Source organism: Ambystoma mexicanum, chromosome 9 (genome assembly GCF_040938575.1).
Source record: "Ambystoma mexicanum isolate Mex_15411 chromosome 9, UKY_AmexF1_1, whole genome shotgun sequence".
Lineage (NCBI taxonomy): Eukaryota > Metazoa > Chordata > Amphibia > Caudata > Ambystomatidae > Ambystoma > Ambystoma mexicanum.
Window position 1 is genome coordinate 128,412,550 of NC_090931.1, and position 24,012 is coordinate 128,436,561.

Sequence of the window (24,012 nt, forward strand, 5' to 3'; positions counted from 1 at the left end):
TCCTCTGTTTCCACAGGAGTTGCCCTTGAGTTTTCTTCTCCTTGTTTGACTATGTCCATTACTCTCTGTGGTTCACCAGGCACTGGGATTGTGTTATCCGTAACCTTGTGTAGGTCGTAGCTCTCGCCATTTCCTGTTTTGGTTTTAGTTGTCTGCTGGCCTCCCAAGTTTGACTTGTCTACTTGATCCGCCCCTGATCCCAGTGACTCTCGAGTCTGTGTGCGATCTGCTTTTTCTTTAATTAGCGGATCCAGAATAAGTTGTAATATTTGAATTACTCCGGCCGCTGAGTTTTCCAATTTTTTTTTTTTCAGTCGCCAGTACAAATCCTTCTATTAGTATCATTTTACTCTGTGACATTGTTAATACTGTGGTATGGTCTCTTAAGGTGTTATCTAGGGTCTCGTAAAGCTTCATAAATGGGGCGCGAATAGCTGTCATAGTTGCCACTGTATGGAAGGCTTTTTCGTTAGAGTCAGAGGCAGGATTTTCCAGTGGTACCACCAACTTATCCAGCCCGTCATGTCCTTTATCAACTCTATTTCCTTCAATCGTTTGGACTTCCTGCTCCATTGTGTGTCTTTCTTTAACCCCTTCATTACACGTTTGTGTAGATTTATCCATGCCATTTAAATTTCTCCCCCTTTCTTGAATACTATTATCTAGTGGCAGGCCAAATGGTAGTGCAATTTCATTTGGGCACATTGCTGCCTCCATTTTAAGGGACGTTTCCAAAAGCATTTGATCTGGTATTTCTAACGAGCCCACTTTCAACCGAGAGCTCGTATTGCCCCTAAAGGGGCTTGGAATCTGAGACCTTTCATTAAAGAAAAAGCGACGGCCCGCTAAGGTTGGCCCCAGTGCCAAAGATTGAGAAGCCCAACTTGATTTTTCCACCTGGGGATTTAAGTTTGTTTTAAACCCCATAAGCGTTTCACCACCCTTGTAGGTCAATTCGTTGACTGTTTTGGGTCCTCCCACTGTTCTTACCCTGGATACTGGGTTGTCAAAGGACCATCGCAGTCTTTTTTGTAAGTATATGCCCCGTCCATCAAAGGTTGGCGCTACTTCTTGACATAGCGTGACCTGGACATTGTCCTTTATTTCCATGCCATGGTTAATGTTATGCTCGTTAGTGGTCCTCCTTTTAATAGGGCCTCTATGTTGGTGTCCTGAGTCAGGATGGTGAAATGTTTTCTCAGATGTCCTTTCTGTCTGGCATGATGATTCTTTTTCAGTATCCACTTGCTCCGGTATAGGCAGAGTCATGTGAGACTCCCTGCAGTTATCTTCTTTACAGGCACACGTCTTATTTAGCACCCCAGATGTCAATAGCATTTTGTTTACTTTGCCCCCACCAGCACCATCAACCGTGTATGTATCGACATCCACAATGATGTTAAATTGGCAGTCATACCATGCTGCAGCAATCACCCGACTGTTAGGGGAGTTACCATCTTTATTGTCTTCGCTGCTTGCGCTTAAATTGCGCTTAAGTTCACGTTCATTTCTAGTGTGTCGCGCGCATCTCCAACCACCCCTTGTAGGGAACTAACGCCTTCTAATTGAGTAATAGTATCACTATTATCAGTGGGAGGGCTCACCTTTTCTTCCGCGTCCGTGGCCAGATTGTTCTCACTTCTGCCAGACACGTTCTCTTGAATGATGAGCAGCCGTACGCCTCCGTCCTCCATACTCCAGACACCAGACACTCTGCCCACACTCCGCTACGCTTCTCTGGGCCAAAGGTTTTTAGACCCAAGCTTGCGTAGCGGGGGGCGGGTCCAGCAGTGGCTCTGGAGATTACAGGTAATGCAGGAGTTTGTAGTCCTACCTCGCCGGCGTGTTGTAGTCCTTACACGCCGCAGACTATTCTGCTGCTTCTTCAGTTTATGGGCGAGAAGTATAAAGATATTCTTTTTTCAGCGCTTGATCCCAGATTAAAGAGGTGATGCACACCTCCACACCAGACTCTCTGACCACACTCCGCGCAGCCTTCTCTCATTGCTGCTGAATGAGAAGCGTCAGGGCGTTTAACTTTCGGAGACGCAGACGCAATGTCGTCATGACTGGAATTCTGAAACTTGATTCCAATGCTTCCTGCTTCCAGGCGTGGTGGTGCTCAGAGAGAATCATTAGGTGGAGCTGTAGTGGGAAGGGCCGAACTGGCAGGTATGTAAAAAAAATGGTGTGTGTGCACGTACGCATGTTCCGTGCAAGGCTGATTTAAAGTGGCAACGTTGACATTGATTGGGTAAACCACTGTCATGAACTGGAACAAAGCTAGTACTGCTGGCATAGATTGGTGGTGCAGGCATTATGAGTTTACGCTTTACAGTGGCAATGCTGGTGTATTGGGGGAAACTGCAGCATGAAAATGTGTTGAAAAGTGCTCCGTCTGCGGTTGGTGGCCTGACATCTACTGGATTTGTTCTTGTGTTTCCCTGCATAAATGATTGAACATTTAATGGCGCTTTACCCAAAGCTTATTAGAAAATGTGCTGTAAAACTGCACTATTTCAACACATTATTGTAAGGAATTTCAAGGGGAAGTTCTTCCCAGAATCATAAACAATTGGTTTGAGCTCCCACACGACCTTCGGTTCGTACACAAATTCATGAGAAATAATTACGCCACTGCACTGAGAAATGTTACCAAACACTACTGGCCTCATTTACATCAGTAAACACGGAACCTATTCCAAGATGGCCACGGCTGGTTGATAGCAGGCTTTGAAACCTGTTGCCCATTCAGCCTTTCTCCACGGTTTACATTTACACAAGCACTACACAAGCACAACGACATTGTCACATCTTCCAATTCAAAGTCAAAAGCAGCCAGGAATGCAGGGAATTACAATGAGATTACAATTCTTGTGGAGTAGGCTACAGTAGCATTTTGCGAAAATAGATCAGGCCAAAATCTAGTCATCTAAATAGATGCTATTAATAAGGTTTGGTTTTCAAAATGTCTGTTTCATTACCTGTTTCAGAGAACATGTAATATACTAAAGTGTTGCTCTTTTCCTTGAGCGCACAGAGGATCTTTATTGAAAAGGAATTGCTTTTGTTAACCATCACTCTAAAGACTCTGAGCAAGAGCGAGCACTAACCACAGACATTAGCTAAGTGTTAAAGCTTGCTTTAGTGTAACAGGCCAAAGCTTACAAACAACGCTAGACAGGCTTGTCACCTTTAACAGACTAACACATCCTTCAACATACTAACACATAAAACATTCCTAACACTGCCCAACTCCTGCCCCCCTAAAGTTCCCATCCCTCATCAATCCCCCTGTCAATTCGCCTAACGATGTACCGATTCCCCAAATGTAGCTCACATCGCAATACACTCTATTGTACCTGGCCTGCCCAACAAATTCTTAGTGTAGCCTGACAGTAACAAAGCCATGCCTAGATGTCTCTCACTAACTCCCGAAATTAGCGCTAACCACCTCTACCATTGAGTCACTCAACTTAACTTGATCAGGGCTAGAAAAATCTACTAGCCAACTAGCATTGGCTATCACTTTTTATGAAAGGCGAGTACCATGTGTATGATGCTTGACTTTGCTGGCGAGTATAGGGATGTTAGAAACTTATTTTTCATTTACTGCACGCACACTTTGTTTGAAGTGCACGTTCCACTGTGCATGCTTGACAGCATTGCACCAAATATGAATTATGCGTATGGCGACATGCACCATTTTACAAAAAGCACTGATGAATATTTTGTCAACAGTAACCTTGGGGCAAGTGTATTTCTCTTAGGTCGAGTATGCATACTAAGGAACTCGCACTGCAGCTCTAGTGGGATTATTAAGAAATTGCAAGTGCTGTTGATTTCCAGCAAAACACTTAGGCAACAGCCCTGCAGACCTGCCACACCAACAACAAGATCACATCTAAAATCCCAAACTTTTAAACCAAACTACCTCGGTTTTCAGCATTACCAAACGGGCCCAGCAGCACTGCAATTGCTGTAATGTTTACGGAGAATGTACAGCATTGTCTAGCACACCTGAAAGCTCAAGAGTAACATGCTTGCCTTGGTAACCGGCAATGCCATGCAACATGGGTTTGATATCCCGGATGGGCAGACTCCGTCCTTCCCCACACAAATCTCTGGTCGATAAACTGAATACAGTAAATGAGCAACAAGAATGACACCAATTATTACAGCACTCAGAAGCCAGCATGAAGCACTATACACATCACCAAACTATTATTACTATTATTGTCCCCCTCAACACTTTGCAAAATATCCTCTCCCTCGCAACCTGTGGAGGATTGTTGTGTTTGGAAGTTGGAAATGCAGCCATTGTGATGTATCTCATTCATCCATGAGGGTCCCAAGCAACCAGCAACCCTGTGCATGGGGAAAGTGATATTTGAAAAAAGTATCACTTTGAAAACCTTTCATCCCTGGATAGGTTAATGATGAGCCCTGTTTTAATGCTATGGCATCACAAATAATTGAACAGCATAATTTTCATGGCTAAAGACTGCTGTGGAGACACATTAACGCTGTAATAGATGCCATCGCTCACTGGGGCATCTATGAATACAGGTTCTATGCATCTTTTTTTTTTAAATTAACTACTCTCAGGGCATTTTATCTGCTCAATACAAAAATACACTTTTTATATTAAAGAGTGCATACCAGCCATGCTTAATTAATTCCTGCTTGTCCTACATTTTCATGATTTTCTGTAAGATGCATATGTATGTATGTATGTATGTAAGTGTTAAGACAGCTGGGGAAACACCACACAGATGATCAGGAGGCAGAAAACCCCGGACTCAGTAACAGAAATAGATAAAGTGAAAGGCAAACCCCAGCTTTATTAACATCCAAATAAAGCAGGGACAGCATGCACGCATAATATGTCGTCGGTCTCAGCGTGCTTTTTAAAAACAACACGTTTATACTCAACATTTGTCATAACTGACATCATCCTGTAATCTTAGCTATCAAAAACTCTGGTTTGCAAAGATTGGTTAAAGAGATTTACTACATATACATTCTATAGGGGTTAAACTTCTGATTGGGTAACATGACTCCTCCTGAGACCACCTCTAAATTGATAATAGTAAAAAGACATCAACTCTACAAGAAACTATTGGTTGGCATAGTACGTACTGGGTGGCCTAGAATCAAGGGTTCTGATTGGTTGGCTTTTTACTGATTGTCGTGGATTGAAGACATGAGAAAAGGTAGGTCAGGAACAGGTTTATTGGGGGACCGCAACAGCAAAGTGGGGACAGCTACCTTTCTCCATCTTGCTCCTCCAATCGCCACCCAGGCATGCCCGACGTCATGTTCCAGAGCTTCAGTGAGTCGAAGCTCTGGAACCTGTGTCCACAACACTGACCAACCTTGGACAACTGACAGGTCATCAAGACATGAGCCAGAGAGGAGTAGGGGTAGAGAGGTGCATGGACTGCTTTCCCTTCAATTAAAGAGAATACCATCCCTCATATCTAGGCCATGAGCTACAGTGATTTCTTTGTAGTTGGTCTTGTGTAGAGCTGCGTGTCTGGGAATATGCGTAAGGAGTGAGGCAGGTGTCCTATCTAAGTTCGTTGCTAATGAATAGACAATGTTCTTCAATTATGGGTCCCATGTGAGGAGACCGCGTTTGGAATTATTTCACCCTGAATTTATTGGGAGTTTAGCTAATATTAGTGCGAGTGTTATGGTTCCCTTTTGCCACTGGGGACACTCTTGATTTATTCTTTGTAGGGTCTTCTTAGGTTTATGGTTCGCTCACATCTCATTCACAATGGTCGGTTGTGCTCTTCCAAACTTTAATTAGACGGGTAATATTCTTCTTGTCCCAATATTTATGATCTCGTGCGATCTCTGTAATGTTCGGACCCTCCCTAATTTCATGGTAACCTTGGCTCTGATTACCAGCTACTGCCTGGGCAGTGCACAATCTCGGTTTTCTGTGATTTCAGCATCTTGGGTTTTCGTGAAACCTTAAGGCCTTTCATTTACTTAGAAGCATGTTGTGGTTTCCATTTTGGAAAAGATGGCTGGCCATTACTGTTGCGTTTCTATGTTAGTGAGCTTTGTATGCATGTTGTTCATGTTGCATTCAGCTTATACGTTGCTTATGTTAGTATTCTTCATGTCTTATGGATGCCATGTTAATATTCTTCATGTATAAATGCATATGTTACCTAGTCTTTGTGTTCTTCATGTTGAGTGCACATTTGCTATGTGTCTAATGCATGCACATGTAATGTCGCAACGTTCATTTAGTTTTACTCGTGCCTACTCCAGCTTTAATTGTGTTCATCTCCTGCTGTACCTGCCTGGGATATGGGCGGTAAATTTGCCTTAGTGAGTAACGCTTCTCACCTGGGTGGTATTGAGCCAGGGGGGGAGCAGATGTATTCATCTGTCTCTCAACTTATGTATGCATGTATATGTATATATGGGATTTGAAAAGCTCAAATCTACCTTTGAAGCAACACAGTGCAGTATATAGGGAATACACCCATGCAGGTTGTAAGACAATATGATTTTTTATGTGATCATAAATACATGATATAATCACAAACCATGAGAACTCCACATTGAAAAACACACTTGTGTCCCATGTGGCTCTTTCTTGAATGCAGCACATTAGCAACATCCAATCAGGAGGCTATGGATACGGGATACATCAGTCATTATAATCCCGAGTTCTGCCTCTTGCACCACTTCCACTACCTTATACTCTTTTTTTTGCCCACCTGCCCTCAGGGCCCCCACTACCCCCTCGCACCTAACCACCAGGAATTCCTGTCCCCTCAGCCCCCCTCCTGAAATAACTCTGCCTTTGACCCCTAATTAGCATCCACCCAACCTCTTTCCCCCCACTTACCAGCGTATTGTTCACCTGCGGCTCTGCCGTTTTGACTCAAATGTCCTTGGTGCTAATAGTGTTGACAACCATATACTTTGGCTAGATGGGTCCAAAACAGAGCTGAGGCCTCGCCATGCCATTTGCTTCGCTCGGGCGTACCTTGGCTTCGGTTGGCGGGTCAATACTGGCCAAGCCCTACAGAGGAAATGCTATAATATTTCACCATTAGTTCCAATTACAAATACTAAACTATTGGAGTGCAAAGCCTTTCAAATAAAATATTTTCTTTATTTCCATAATTTTACCCTCTAGCATCGTACTTCTCTGGAAGGGTGTGAAGGTAGCACGTAAATGCTTTCACAATACCGCAAACCTCCAAGCACCCAACTACACCTTTCAATTAGAATACGCAGGGGTTCGAGGGTAACAATCCATGCAGAACACACCAAAGCTGAGTATCCAAAACCCATCAACGTATTGTTTTGCCCACTTCCCCCACCAGACAAACACATTCACTCTCAACAATCACTCAGTCGGGCGCCCCCTCAGACTGGACTTTAGATATAAACTCTGCAAACATGCAATCTACCCTCGATACTGAACATGAAATTACATCGGATGCCCTACCGACGCGTGAATCAGCAAATTCAGCAATGGCTTCCTGAAGGCCTGTGGCTCGTGCTGCTTTTTGACTGTCTCTGAGCAAAACTTTGGGATGAGAAGGTTACGCTGCCCTCCAACGGTTATGTCCTTCTTCATTGCCGCTGGAACTTGACCAGCAGGCTCCCTTTCCCGACTCTCACCTGTCAACGTGCCCTAGTGCGGAATCGGATCACTGTCCAGACAGGGACCAACGTCCCATCACCTCCCAGGCTGGCATGAGTTGCAATAACATCAGTGACAAACTCCTTCAGATCTGTACCATCAGAGAATTTCAGCACTTTCAGTAGTCTCAGGTTTGCAGCTCTTGCGAGACTTCCCAGTTCATCCATTCTATACACCAGTTGAAGAACCGATCCAAAGGCTCACCGCGGAAACGTTCCGAGCTTCTCATGATCCTCTTCCTCTGTTTACAATTAGCCATCCGCTACGCTGAACATTCCATCAAGGAGCAGGACTTTGTTTAAAGAGGATAGTAATTTCTTGAGGTTAATTGGTTTAAATAACGAGGGTGTGGGAAACATTGCAATTTTTTTTTAGAAAGTCCTAGGTTGATAGAACTGATTTATGGGATGGGTAAACTATAATGAATTACAAGGTAAGTGTTCCCTTTTTGAATTTCTAAATATGTTTGTCCACCATTTAAAGAACTGCCGAAATATTGCATTTTGTTCCCCAATAAACAGGGAACAAGAACAAGAAGAACTTTTATGAGGTTCGGATGAACAAACTCAAAAACATATGAGGTAATTGGGAGTATGGGAAAAATTCAGCGGAATGAGAACCTGTCCATTTTGTAATAATGTAAATAATATTGAAACTTTGCACCATCTATTTTTATAATGTAATGAATTAGAGAAACTGAACAGAAATCTTTGGTCGTTTTGTTTATGATCCAATGATACTTGATGATGAAGCATTTTGGAATAGATTAATGTGTGGCCACCAGGTTACTATAATAATAGTGATTTTTACATTTTGGAAAATGATTTCTTGTAAATAATTTACTTGAATATGCAATTGTTAATGCAATCTATGAATATTGTTGTCAGTAAATTGTTGTTTTTATCTCCTTTTATGCAATACTTTTATCCGATAAGGTTTGCTATAAACCAAATCACCAATTACATAAATAGATGTCACGGAGCAGGATAAGAACACAAGGAGTTAAGGTTCTCCATTTTAACTTCCCGAGCTGTCGTTTTACTCTCCAGCCCGACCATTTTATATAAAGTGCATGCTGTGGCGCTATTCGGCGGCACTCTGATTTCCTAACATCGCCCATATCGCCGGACTCTGCCGATTCAACTTCCTCTGAATTTCTGAGACCCAGGTTCCTGAACCTGAAGAACTCTTTCCTGCTCTTAGGGTGCATTGTGTCACGACTGCTGGCAGCTGGCGAGTCTGGCGGACATGGAAACTCCGACGCCATTAGACTGTTCTGCCACGTTTCCTTGAAACGCTACACTGCGGTCTAGTCTTTTTCCAACATGGCCGCCATCAGGTATATAACCATCAGTTACTCGACGGATCAGCGCGTTGCAACTGTGCTTTCCCGTGTTGCGTGCGCTCTATTCTGTGATTATTCAGCAATCCTTGTTTCCACCTTCCTCCCCTTTTCCACCCTCTTCCATTTCCTTGCTTCAAGTCTATCCGTTGTTAATTGCCACTTCCTCTGGGATCCCTACCTCTCCTTCTTCTTCGTTTTCTGCTTGAGCAGTTGTGTTTATCATCCTCACTTCCGTCTTGGAGAGCTCCTCTGGAGACTTCTGCTTCAGTTACGGAAAGATTACCTCTAATTGGATCAGCCTATTCGACAGTCCCCTTCGAAACATCGTGGGGTTTTTTATGCCTTCATGGCTTTTTCCCCTGAAATATATCTGGCTGTCGCGGAGAAGAGTCACTGTGAATTTCTCTATATAGAGTCACAGTGGCTTCCTTTCGAGGCAGACCGTATCTGCTCACAAAGAAGAAGACTCCAGCGCGGCAATCCCGAAGAAAGAAGCTTAACTATTCTACCTCATCAGGTGAGGAGGAGGAAGGGTTTTTGGGGCTGTGCAGTAATTCTAGCAGTGAAGAGGACATAGCAGATTCTGAGATCAATCCGGTAAAAGAGTCTGATAGTCTTGACACATTGTTTCTCTCTCACAAGCGAGGTGGTGACTTCAGCTTTCAGAATGAAAGAATGTATCGCATCAGTACTCTGCTATCTTGCCCTCGCTGCCTGTGTCCTTCAAGGATAGGCCCACCAGAACCACACCCATACCAGGGCACATTAAATAAACAGGTGGCATGTGACTTCTAAGTTCCATTTTGAAAATATACTCTAAACATGGCAACAACCTTAACCTTAAATCTTATTGGTGCAGTGGCATAGCCATATCTATACAGGAATATGCCGAAACCTGTCCGGACATGTCTGGTCTGATTTATTTTATTTATTTCTTTTGCATTTATATAGTGCACATAACCCATAGGCATATGGGCGCTTGTTGCTAAAGAATTTGGTTACAGTAGGTGCTTGTGGTTGCACAGGTTGCATGCATTACATATGAAGGTCAAAAGGGTAGCAGATTGTAGGTTGCGTCTTATCATTAGTTAGTCACAGCACATGGTTGCAAGTGTCACATTAGGTAGTTGCAGGTAAAATACCAGTACAGCGCAGGGCTGTGAATGTCTCCTTAGGTAGTTGCAGGTAGGTAAAATCCAGGTGCAGCGCAAGGCTGCAAGTGTCACATTAGCTAGTTGCACGTAAAATACCAGTACAGGGCAGGGCTGTGAATGTCTCCTTAGGTAGTTGCAGATAGGTATGATACAGGTGCAGCGCATGGCTGCAAGTGTCACATTAGGTAGTTGCAGGTAGGTAAAATACAGGTGTAGCGCATGGCTGCAAGTGTCACATTAGGTAGTGGCAGGTAGGTAAAATACAGGTGCAGCGCATGGCTGCAAGTGTCACATTAGGTAGTGGCAGGTAGGTAAAATACAGGTGCAGCGCATGGCTGCAAGTGTCACATTGGGTAGTTGCAGGTGGGTAAAATACAAGAGCAGCGCAAGCCTACATCTATCAGCCAAATCTTTTTTTTTATTTGTGTTTAGTGCACAGAGCCTTACAAAACCGATATACAATGTTGTATGCTTACATGCAACTTATACAATAGCTTTTAAAAACAAAGTCAACATATAAGACAAATTACCTATATTAAAATTTAAGAAAAATTCAATCTCATATCAAACATTAACAAGGAAATGAAGCTCTCTTTCTACATATAGGATGTATTTCTATGAGCAAATTCCGTCAAATAGCGTCCATGACCTTCATCATTTAAAGTTAACAATACTCTAAGTAGCCTCTGGTGAATGAATACATTTTCAATTGCATGATGCAAATTAGATTATAGACTATTCATTAGTTTCTTTTGCCTCAAATTCCATGAGTTTTTCGTCAATAATCTTTAACAAATGTATCAATGACAAAATTAAAGAGTTGGTTAATCCCCACATACACACCACCCAAAATAATTCAAGAGAAAATGGTGTATTACAACGGATGCATTTGCCCAGTATCAGAGCACTTTTTCTTTCAAAATGGCGACAATAACCAAATGCTTCAAGGTTTCCATCTCTTGCATATTATAACAGAGTCGACAAATACCATCATTTATAGTAGTGCTATTTTTCCAATGTTTAGTTCGTACATTGATGTGGAATAAGTTTAGTCTGAATCTGATGTACATTCTCCCAGCTTGACAACATGGAAAGGCAATGAGATATGGCAATCTAGGCATTTGTTTGTGCCTAAATTTTGCATATTCTGAATATGACTGATCATAGGCGATGTGATCAGAGGTGGTAGTCCAATCGTGTTGTAGTAACTTTTTCTTCACGATCAGAGAGCGTGTTAAGAGATCCGCAGGTTCCAAGGCAATAATGGTAAGTCCGGATCACATTTGATTATTGAATAACATGATTGAGGGGGGAGAGTCCTTTGCAATCATTGCTGCCAAATCTTCATAAACTGAGTTTGTCGAAGGATAGATAATTTTACCAAAATTGCTGAGCCTTCTCCATTGGAGTCTTAAAGCGAACGAAAACAAACCCAGCTCATGAATAAGAACAACATTGGGTAAACTTTTCGGGAGACCCAAAACTGTCTTCCAGATTAAGCCTTGGATTTTGTTAAGGGGGCCACCGATTTCTAGTAAACAGATATCTAACCCGTATAGTATCATCGCGTCTACGTTTAACAAGTAGAAATCGATAAGTGGCACAAGTGAAAATGTACAATGTTTATAAAAGATGATTCTCATTTGAGCCACTAGTGGAGCAGTTTTGATAAGCAGGGAGTTATTCCACTTCTTAAGAGGTTTGTTGTTTGTTAAGTTATAACCCAAATACATTGTTCCCATCGTACGCTGAATGGGGTTGTTTTCTAGGCTCCAACGAAAGTTAACCACTTTGTTTTTGTTGGTAAAGACCATAATGTTAGATTTTACAGAGTTTGTGACCAAATTATGCTGGATACAGTATGACAAAAAATACTGGAGTTTTTTTTAAAGTCCAAAAGGTGTGCGGTCAAATAAGATCAGGTCATCAGTAAAAGTGAGCCAATTAAGTAACTTTACAGGGAAAGTATCGGCATTGTCCCATAATGCATCGATATCAGCCATGTAAAGATTGAACAAGGTGGCTGCAAGGTTGCAGCCTTGTTTTACTCCAATTTCTGTCTGAAATGTGTCTGTTAATAGCCCAGTCTGATCTATACGAATTCTATAGTTTGCTTGTGCAATAGAATGATAGTAGCAATAATATAGGACGGAATGTTGAATTTTTGCATTTTTTTTCTCTAAAGTACACTTCTAATAACGCTGTCAAAGGCCGATGACAAATCTATGAGTGCCATATAAATCGGCCCATTTTTAGATTGATGAGAAGAAGCCAAAATGTGAGATAATATGGTGGTATTCAGTTGAGTTCCCATCAATTTTCTAAAACCAGTTTGAAATCGTGATACTACATGATTATTTGAAATAAATCGATTTAGATCTTTAAGTATGAGTGAAGCGAATATCGTTGCAGCAACATCAACGCGATAGGTCGAAAATTCAAAGGCACTGCAATTGTGCCTTTCTTATGGAGTGGAATAATTATTGATGTGAGCCATGAAGATGGAATCACCCTTGTGAGGAAAATGGTGTCATAAAGCTGCTTAAGAATTGGTGTCAGCTATATCAATGTATGCAGATACATGTGGCTGAGAAGTGGCAAAGGTTTGAAGCACAGTTTGGATAGGCAGTCCGATCTTGAGCAAGCCATGCAGACAGGTGATAACGTGGGGGGATGGGAGGTATAGCTGCGAGGAGTTAATAACACTGTTCTGGTGGGGATACCAGGGGAGAGCGCAAAGGGGAGAGGCAGAATAGGATAAAAGCACAGGTATAATGAGGATACAAGGCCGTCGCTTGGCAGAGACAGATAAACAAATTAGCAGGTCGATATTAAGCAAAGGGGCCGCTCGGCCCAGCTCGTGATAGTATAGGAGGGAGTCCAAGAAAGTCAAATGCAGGGGGGAAGGTTGCAGGTGTAACTGTGATGTTTGGGAAAGGAGTCTAACCTGCAGGGAAGGCGTGATACTGTCCATCATATTCTCCAGAGGGTGCAGGGACCCCACAGCCATCATGAGATTGGGTAGGGTGTCAGAAGGTGTCAGAATACACCCTCCAGGCCTATTCTGATGTACCTGACAGGGTTGCAACTTGGGGATATAACCCAAAAAAATGTTTCTGATGTATGGGTGAGCCTATCTGAAAAGTGTGCATTTGGTGAATTCCTCCTCCAGCCTCCAGGCTCTGGGGATGCTGCTGCAGAATACACTTGTAGCTCCCACAACCAGCCCTTGCCTTACATGTTGGTGCAGCGGGAAAGCAGGGACCAGCCTAGCCCAGGCAAAAAAGATGCCACTGTCACGACCAATCAACCCTACTCACTGCCTTCTGTGAGTAAGGCTGTGCTGCTTGACAGTGTGTTAAGCAGCGAGGAACTGACCATTATCATTGGTGTCCACGTACCACAGCAGCACACTGTGGCCATCTGACACTCCCAGACGCAGCATGGTGTGGTGGAAAAACATATTCAACATAGTAAATAAGCAAAACCTGGGTCCTGGTAAATAAAGGGAACTTGAAAGTATACATACTGGCCAAGGGACATACATGGGATTGGAAAGTGGAAATCTGTGCCAAGGGGCATAACAGAAAACTGCGTTCCAGTCCTGTGTTATGTGCACAATCAATAACAAAAACATTACATTGCAAAGTGTGCTGCATTTAAAATGCAAAGGTGTGCATTGCTTGTGCATGTGTGTTGGGGGTCCCTCCCTCAGACAGTCATCCGCATCCTCCCCGAGAAGGCTTGGAGCCAAGGCTGGGTTCAACCTTCTTTATTCATGTACAACTTCGAACTGCCTTTCCCTTCCCTTTGTCCCTCCCATTCCGCCCTCCTCCCGCCCTGGTGTGTGTGTGTTCTTAAAGGGGCTGCGTCCCTATCATTCAGACACAACACCTCCCCCGTGCTGAACATGAAAGCCGGGGTCACATCTGTTCAATGAGTTTCACCGGTCTCTTCACTGTTCTGTGGGGCCTTCCTGGAGACTCTCGACTTTCGCCTGTTGTTTCAACAGGGGGGCTTGTGTCTTCCCCATCTTCTGGGTCCTCAGTGATCGCTTCTGGCGCCTCTTGATTATCTAGATACAGTCTTTTGAAGAAAGACACGTTCCGAGTTATCTCCCCTGGTTCGCCTGTTGCCGTTATCATGGATCCCTTGACGGCTGTGCTGATTTGAGGTTCTGGGTCATAATGGGTGTCCGTTTTCCTCCTCTGGTTTTGTCGTACTAGGACAATCTGCCCTACTTCCAGCTGGGGGTCTTTTGCATTCCTCTTTTTGTCAGCCCATTCCTTGGCTTTTCTTTTTCTCAGTGTCTCGCTCCCTTATGGCCGCGTCTTCTTCCGGTGTGTAGTCGTCCCACTGGCGGATGCGTGTTCGGGGTCGGTACCTCACCATTAGTTCTGCTGGCATTTTCCCCATCGCGTCGTGCTGCGTGTTCCTGTAGCTTCTGAGCATGCCGTAGATAGCCTTTGGTTGGAATATTTGTTCAGCTAGGGCCTTCTGTCTGGTTAGTTTTATAGTGGCCATGAACGTTCCACCATTCGGTTGGCTTGGGGCCAGAGTGGGGTAACCTTTTGGTGATGGAAGCCGAGATGGTCTGCAAATTTGGCGAATTCACGTCCTTGGAATGGGATCCATTATCTGTCTTGACGATGTTGGGAATGCCCCATTCGCTGAATAGTTAATCTATAATGGGTGCCGTTTCAGAGAATGATGTCGAGGGTGTTTGTTTGATGAACGGAAACCTTGAGTATTCATCAATGATCAAGAGCAGGTATCCGCCTTCCTCTAGGGGTCCATAGAAGTCCATTGCAACCTTTTGCCAGGGTCTCTCCGGGAGTGTCGTCGGCTGCAGGGGGCTTGGGTTTGACTTTCTCGCTGCTAATTGACAGGGTTTGCAGTGTGCCAGCATGTCTTCCAATATAGTATCCATGTAGGGGAACGAAATGTGCTTTCTTAGGATCTTTTTTGTATTGTCAATCCCTCTGTGGCCTTCATGGGCAAGCGCTACCAGTGTCTTTCATAGATCTCTTGGGGCCACTAGCCTATTTCCTCTTAGTAGTATGTCTTGATCAGTGGTCACCAGCTCTCTGTGTACTTTGGCTAAGCGGCCTAGGTCTTTCTTATCTGCCCCCTCCCCTCTGTGTCCTTTTTCTTGGCATTCTCTCCATTTGTTGGAGCCGGTGAGGCGCACGGCGGCTTTAATTGTTGGGTCAGCTTTGCTTCATTCTGCAAAAGTTGCCGTCAAGATAGTTGGTGGCATGGCGTTGGAGGACAGGTATGAAATGTATTCTTCGGCCTCATGGGCTAGGGTGTCACTGTTTCTCAGGAGCGGGTGCCTTGACAGGTAGTCTGCCGGGTTGGCTTCTCCTCCAGGCTTGTGGACGATCACATAGTCGGATTCTTGTAATCTTATTCCCCAGCGCTCTATTCGGGGAGGCATTTTCGTCTTGGGGTTCCCAAATATCGGGCGGAGCGCTTGATGGTCCGTTACGAGGGTGAACTGTCGGCCAATTACGAAGTGGTGGAACTTCTCGCAGGCCCATACAGCTGCAAGGCTTTCTCTTTGAGCTTGGGAGTAGGCTTTTTCAGTGTGGGATAGGGCACGACTGGCGTAAGCTGCGACTGCATGTCGTGCGTTGTCTTTGGTGTCCGTTTGGGCCAGGATGGGCCCTAGGCCAACTGGACTGGCATCAACTGTAATGATGGTGTGCCACTCCGGGTGGAAGTATGCAAGCTGGTGGTGGTTGGCAAGGTTTTCTTTGATGGTTGAAAATGCCGTCTGGCAGTGTACATCCCAGAGGAATGGCTGGTCCTTTTTGAGGAGAACGCGGAGCGGGTCAGTGACCGTGGCATAGTTTGGGAGGTAGCGCGCACAGTATCCTGCTATCCCCAGGAATGAGCGTAGTTCCGCAGTTGTCGTGGGTGATGAAAGGTCAGTGATTGCTTTTATCTTGTCCGGGTCAGCCTGTGTGCCTTTATCTGAGAATATGTGCCCAAAAAATCTGAGGCTGGTTTTGCTGATGTCGCACTTGGGTCCATTCAGCGTTAAGCCTGCTTCTTGGAGGATCTTGCAGATAGTTGCGAGTGCCCTGCCGTGTTGTTCGTGGTCCTTCCCGAAGATCAGGATATCATCGCTGTAGTTTAGAGCGTTCACCTCGGACGATATTAGGCGTCGGATTATCTCTTGAAAGATTTCTGCGGCGGAGGATATGCCGAAATTGAGCCGTTTATATCTAAATAGCCCTTCGTGTGTCGCGAAGGTGGTGATTGCTCGTGAAGCAGGGTCTATGACGAGCTGGTGGGAACCCTGATTAAGGTCTAATTATGAAAAGTGTGTGGCTGGTTCAGCCTGATGAGCATGTCCTCTAGGCTAGGACCTGGGTGCCTCTCCCTTTGAATGGCGGTGTTTTGGGGATGTGCATGTCGACGCATATGTGTAGGTGTCCATTGTCCTTGGGCACTATTACTATGGGGGATACCCATGGTGTCGGTCCTTCTGCTTTCTCAATGATGTCGTTGAGGAGAAGGAGTTGGATCTACTTTGACACTTGGGCCTGGAGGTGGAAACCCACCTTGCGGGGGTGTTGTGGCACCGGCGTGAACTTGGGGTCGATGTGCAGTTTAACAACAGAGTCTTTGAGCATACCTACTCCTTCAAACAGTTTGGGGAATCGAGCTTTGAGATCCTCTTTAGTGATATTGACATGATGGCATCGCATTCTGACGGGTGTCCTTTTATTATCTCAGTTTGGTCGTACTGCAGGTCGATGAGCGCCAGGGCTCTGGCCGTTCGGTAGCTGAGAAGGCAGCATCCTATGGAGGGAATTCTTATGACGTGAATCGTGGTGGTTACTGTGAGATCGCGGTGCGACAGGTCACATTGAAATAGTCCTTTGGACATCATGGGCAGGTTTGCTCCCCACTGGAAAATGTGTGTTTTGGACTTCCGCAGAGGGTAGAGGGCTGCAATCTCGTGGTATAGTTCTTCATTCATGACATTTACTGTCGCTCCGGTGTCAACAACAAATTGGTTGATGGTGCCTCCCATTTGTATCGTGACCCTGAGGGCTGGCGTGTCCTCAATGTCGACGCTGAGGAGACGAACGTACTCCCTGTCGTATCCGTCTTGTAGGTATTGCAAATGTTGCACTTCCTCCTGGTGGTATCTTGGCAGAGAGTTGGCGTATGGGTAGATGTCCAGGGGGAAGGTAGGATATGACTGTCCTGTTCATGAGGTGGCGGGAGTTCTCTTGTATGTGTTCTCTCTTGCGCAGCCAGTTACACTGGGTCACGGTGACGAAGGTGGTAGAGCTCATGGTCTTTCCTGTCGGGTTCAATCTGTAATCCTTCCAGCGCTCTCACTGTGTTTGGGCGTTGGTAACCGTTTGTGGGGTAGGTCACTCCTCTTTCAATGGAGCGCTGGTCATTTTGTTCTCTGTGTGTCTCAGGTGTGCGACCGGCATTCTGTTGGCGAACTGGGTTCGCCTCGGGGAATTGTTCCTTGCACATAGCTTGGAAGTGGTTTTCTTGTCCACATCGCATGCATCGCTGGCCAATTGCAGGGCATGGTTCCCTGTGCGGGTACTCAAACCCGCAGCAGTAGCATTGTCGATTACTTTGTGCACGTTGTGGCGAGTATCTGGGAGTTGACCTGCTCTGAGCAGGTGTAGGGGATTATGGCTGCGATAACTTCACCCTTTTTGGGGTTTTCTCTGGCTACGGCTTGCACATTGATCCTTTCATATACTCTGGCTAAGTCCAGTACTTTGAGGGGTAGGGGCTTTTTCAGAAGATGTTTCCTGAACATTGAGGATATACATCCCTCTATTATGCGCAGCCTGATCACTTTGTCGTCGTTGAAGTTGGCGAAGTCGCACTTTATGATCTTCCTTTGGAGGCGGATGACAAATTCCCCTATCGATTCGTGGGGGAATTGAGCACATTGATTGAAGGTATAGCGCTCGTAGTCACGACTTGTTGTTACGATGAGTTTTTCGTTGATGGCTTCCAGAAGGCGTGGATAAGTGGCGCGGTCCAGCAGGGGAATTGTGAGTATTATGTTTTTAATTTCTCTTCTGCAACATTGGTAAAGATGCTTATTTTATTCAAGGGGTCTTGTGTGCCAATGGCACCCACAAAGTCTTCAAATTCCTCAACCCATTCTTCCCACCGCTGTCCTTGGTCATGGTGTGGGTTGACTATGAATGGGCTTGGTCTCCTCATGAGGCTGGCATGCAAGGTAAGGCTGGCATTGGGGGCTGTCCCTGCATCTGCCGCTGCCTGTGCTGGATCCTTCATGATTGTACCTTGGTGGCAAGGTGAGGCATGGCCACTCTGTTAGTGTTGGTAGTAGTGTTTGGACAGTTATCTTGTGAGCCCGAATGGGTTGGGCCCTTTCCGTATCCCCAGTTTGGTGTCCTCTCGTGGGGGTTTTCGTGGCGGAGTGGCCTTTTGGGGTAGCACCGTGCCTTCTTGGTGGTTTGTTGGTGGCGGGTTCTTGTGCCGTATGACAGTATTTTATTCTTGGGGTGGTACTTCCCTCTCTGTTACTATCCCCTCTTGTGGGCTTCTCACCCTTAATTTGAGGGTGCTGCTGCAGATGTGTGCTCTGGTTGGGGCAGTCAAGGGTGCCTTGCTGACGACCTTCAGGCCGCGTATCTAGTTCATGGGCTTCCCACCCAAATTTGAGTGTGTAATGACTGTGTGTTGGTTGGGGCAGCCACGGATGTTGTGCTGACGGCCCAGGGCCGTTTGTCTCATTCGTGGGTTTCCCGCCCAATTCTGACTGTCTCTAGTTCGTGGGCTTCCCGCCCACGTTTCACTGTCTTGACTGCATGCGCTGGTTGGGGCAGCTGGGGGCGCTGTGCCGTGGGCCTGCGGGCCTTTGCGGGATGTGTCTGCTTGGGCCTTGGCTGATTCAGGTCGGGATATGTGGGAGCGTGATATAAGTGGTATATCCTGTTCCTCTTCCTGGTAAGAAACCAGAAAGAGGTAAGGGCCCTCTTCCAGGGTTCTTCCGTCACGGGGCTCACAGGCCCTCTTCCTGGGTTCTTTTCTACTGCGGGGCACACAGGCCCTCCACCTGCGTTCCGTTGCTGCGGGCTCACGGGCCATCCGTTTCTCCTCCTCTGCTGGGCGCACGGGCCCTCCGTCACTGCTGGCCACACGGGCCCCACGTCACTGCTGGGCACACGGGCCCCTCACCACTGCTGGGCACACGGGCCCTCCGTCACCGCTGGGCACACGGGCCCCTCACCACTGCTGGGCAGCCGGGCCCTCCCTGCTGCAGAGCATGGGCTCTCGTCGGCCTCGTCGCCAGTTGTTGGGGGTCCCTCCCTCAGACAGTCATCCGCATCCGCCCCAAGAAGGCTCGGAGGCAGGACTGGGTTCAACCTTCTTTATTCATGTACAACTTCGAACTGCCTTTCCCTTCCCTTTGTCCCTCCCCTTCCGCCCTCCTCCCGCCTGCGCGCGCGCGCGTGCGTGCGTGCGTGGGTGTGTGAGTGTGTGTTCTTAAAGGGGCTGCGTCCCCTTCATTCAGACACAATGTGCAAACTGTAATGTGTGCTACATTGCATACTGTGGAAAAATGACAAGATGTGCTATTAGTGCCATATAAGTTACGGGACATCGCAAAGCGAGCACTGTAACAGTGTGCACTCAAGCCAATGTACTCCTTTTGGAGAGTCCCAGTGCCTGCCTGACTCATTTCTTTGCTTATGTCAGGGTTTGAAATTAAGATTCAATGAGTAGGAGCTAAATCCCGTCCCCTGGGAGTCAGGCTTCAACCCATAGGCAGGAGCTACGGCTAGGTCACCCAGAGCAAGTACCCAGCGCACCGCAAATCTAACTTCCACACGAGTTGCACACTTTGGGCCCGATTCATGGAATATTTGCCCAATTCAAAGTGAATTTGCACTGCTGAAAAGAGACTTTGCATTGCCGAAACAAACCCTGATTCATGGATATGTGCAAAGTGCATTTTTGCAGTGCAAAGTCCGGGCACAGTCATTTTGTAATGCAAAAATATGACTATGCGCTGATAGTTCCATGAATCAGGGTTTGTGTCGCCAGTGCAAACTCACTTTTCAACAGTGCAAAGTTATTTTGAACCGTGCAGAAATTCCATGAATAGGGCCGCATGTGTCTTGTTTCAGAGGCAAGAGGAGCATTTGTAAGCATCTGCATGGAGCAGCATACAAGTAAACTCGGGGTTTCCGGTGATTATGGTTGCAATGCTCTCATTTTCGTTCAGGCGTTTGTTTCCCCCACCACCACAGTTGATCCTCTGTGCCATATGGGGTTGGAGTGATGCCAAACCGGAAGTAAAAAGTTGGGCATAGCCCCACAACCAATTTTGCATTTTAAACCTCGGGAAGGCTTGAATTAAATGAATAATGAGCCATGATGATGTCACTGCTATGGAGTAGGCTTTCTGGCTTAAAAAAAAAACAATTATTTGAATGGAATTTCCATGCAAGTCCGATATATATCATGCAGTCCGGCAGACCAAGGGGATTTCCAAACATGGGCGCGGTTGCACAGCAGCAGAATAGCTGCCACGTATAGCAGAGCTCGGCCTGACTACTTACTCTGGAATTTTGCTGCCGCTGTAAATAACCTGCACACATGAATGCGCGGCAGGCAGCATTTACAATGGATTCCTATGGCACATGCCTACTTTCAGCAGGTGCTAATAAAAGCATGCAGACTCCAAACGCAAGTCCCAACCGTCGCCTGCTCCAGAACCTTCCCTGCCCCCTTAAGTACCCCGGAGGGCACTCTATGCAGCACCAAAAATCACCCCTGGGGGAAACGCTTCGCGTACCCCGCCGGGTCCCCCTTCTGTTTGCACCATATCACAATCTCATGCTGGGTAAAACCATGAGCAATTTGGGAAATAGCCCATTTCCTCGCAGACCAGTTTGTTCGAGGCCCATTTGTTCTTACATTTTTTACCACATTTCACTGCATATGTAGATGGGGGTTGGGATAAGGTATTTATAAGGGTGGAGGTTTGAGGGGATGGGCTTATGGGGGCTCTCCCTCTGCTTTTGTTGCAGTGAAATGTGGTAAAAAAAAGAATCTAACAAATAGGTCTCAAGCGAATTGCTGCGAAGAATCGTCATAGACCCGCAATTTGCAGGAGGAGGAATGCCTGGCTGGCACGTTAATTCTGCGGTGTGCCTGTACTCAGCCTCCAAGAGGAACGAGTGCCTTACATAGTGTAAAAGTAGGCAGCAAACAGCCTTACACCTTCATTTTACACCTTACTTGTATGCCTTACAAAATGACCCCCAATGCATACAAAGCATATAGATGTTTCAGGGGGTGCCAGCTGCTTTTATTCACTCTTTTTAAAGTAAATGACTTCCATGTTAAAGGAAAAGGAAGTCAAATGTTAGGAAAAAAAACAGGAATGGTTCTGCCTTTTGGTGTTAAAGCCAGGGAATAAAACCTACGAGAGGCTAAACTAACTTAGAAAAGTCCCCGTCTGCCCAGAGAGCAGAGGAGGGACTCTGAGAGATGGTCACATGGTAAATAAAAATACCATGAGCAGGTCTAAGAATTCTTCTTAGGCTCTATAACTAGATGTCATATTTTAAACACTGTGCAATGTATGGGTGTGTTGGACTTCCTTAAACCATTTGTTGACGTATTCTGCAGTTTTCGGGACTTTAACAAATCCAAAAAGGGCTCATTTGACCCAGTGGAGATGGCTTCACAACCCTTTCCTTTTCAGGTATTGTCAATACAATGTTAGATGTCTTAGACACATAGTAAAGTAACATAGGCACCACATGTTACAAAAGTCAGGTCACAGGGCAATGTGTGCACTTTTTTACATTAAAAATACATCACACTAAAGGTATAATCAACACTAAAAAGAGGCAAAAGTTAACCAGGCTATACAAAGCGGGTCCTACCTTTAAACTCTGGATCAGGCGACTAGTTATCGAAAATGAACTTGTGTTCTCTGTGCACTGAGCTACATTTTCATTTTTAGTTTGGATGTTTTTGCTGGTTTTCATTGTTTTTTTTTTTATTCTGTCTATTGCTTTTCCAATATTCAACATACACATAATGTCATTATCAAGGAACAAATCAGAAATCATTCAAAGCAAAGGGGAAATAAATGCAAAGATGCCTAGTAACACAGAGGATGTTATAAGGTACCCCTTCCCATTTACATAGGGGTATATGCATTACATTCATGTCAGCACCCTGCCACTAGGAATACCTGATCTTCTCCAGAACAAGGCAAACTCTCCCCCCCTGGGCCAACCGGCCCCATTCCACCCCCCACCCTCCATCTACCGGTGCACGTTTAATATTGCAAAAGCATGACATTCTGTAACTATTTATTACATTTCCACAGTATAGTGAGGGCTCTGACACACATCGGGGCAATTGTTCCCACAAAAAATTCAAATGAATATTAACAAAATTATAATTTTGCAGCGGCAAAAGAATTAAGTGGCTCAAGGGTTTGGGAATTGGGAATTTTGCTTAGCCACTCAAATGGCTCAATTTGGGCCTATACTGCCAGTTAATGCCTGATCTTTGAATCAGTTGATTGGCTTCGCTGCACTTTCCACGCTGCTTATATCGCGCACTACAAACGGATGTAGCTCACATTTGCTCTATGAAGTTTGGATGAAGTGATGTATGTTAGTGCCAGCCTGACCCTTTGACCTCCACACTATAGAAACGTCTAATTAATTGTTGAGCTTTTATAGTGAGCCGAATCACCACAGTAGTGCTCTCAAAGCACCTATCCTTGTCCAGAAAGCACCCACTTTTTTTAATGAAAAGAATAGCTCAATCACCTGCTTGAGACCCCGTCTAGGATTTTAGACCAGCAGGGGCGCTTTCACGGACAAGATCCTTCCTGTAAATACGCAGAACATTCTAGACTTTCTATATACAGTAAAGATAGCGGTTTTCAGACAAGCTTGCGAGGGACCCTATACCTTTTAGTCACTTAAAGAGCAACGTTTAAAATATACAAAATAATAAAACAACGTGGGGTGCGTGAGAGATGGAGAACGCAGGAAGGGGTGCGTGTTGAGAAGTGCGAAATTGGGAACGTGAAACTATGATAAATCGGTTGCACTTCGGGATTACACTTCGCGGCGTCCTGCGTTGCGCAGAATGCGCTTTTAGGGGAATGGAAGCGTTAAGCAGCGTTGCTTGGAAGAAGCGGCCGGGGTAACAGAAAATGTCAATATAACCGAAGTACTCACCGTTATTGCGAGGCAGGGGGCGAGCTGCAGCAGGGGATCTGCCGTCTGTGCAGGGCTCCACTCCTTAGAGCAGAAACTGCTTTCACTTTCATTTCGCCCGCTGAAACTAAAGAACTGATTTACTTCCTGTAAGGCGCCAAGCCTCGAAACCAGTCCATGCTCTCGGGTTACTGTAAACGGCGGGGGTTAGGGGCTCTGAGTGACTGGGGGGTGAGTCACAGCCTTATAAAAGCTGATTCTATTGACATGTGCATAGCTCTCAACCTTTCAAAATCCTCATGCTTTGTGACAACTTTTCCCCTTTCAACGGCGAATTCTCGATTTTCCAGCCAAACTGTGATATTTTTCATCCTCTTTATTTTCTCTCTACTAAAATATCCCCCCTTCTATTTTAAGTTAAATACAATGCTACCCCGTCGGGCCCTAAATTGTGCCTCTTATAGGGTGTGCAGTGTGATACATGTTATGCGTGGAGTGGCCAGCGGAGTAACTTTGCTGAAAATGTTGTGGGGGTCGTTTCATATAAATGAAAGGGGGCCCTGCCAAATGATTGGGACAAAACGGTGTGCCACATAAGTTGGG

The 24,012-nt window shown here is 45.5% G+C and overlaps 1 protein-coding gene across 2 annotated transcripts in view; it reads right to left on the minus strand.

The window, feature by feature from the left end:
- The window catches only part of LOC138487733 (uncharacterized), a 119,159-nt gene extending 95,558 nt beyond the window's left edge, over positions 1-23,601 (minus strand). The window contains exon 1 of one of the 2 annotated variants that reach the window (XR_011274532.1): positions 23,431-23,601. The gene's annotated coding sequence lies outside the window, so the exon portion shown is untranslated. The remainder of the gene's footprint in view (positions 1-23,430) is intronic. The other variant, XM_069614281.1, reaches the window with a different exon arrangement.
- Positions 23,602-24,012: the final 411 nt, after the last annotated feature.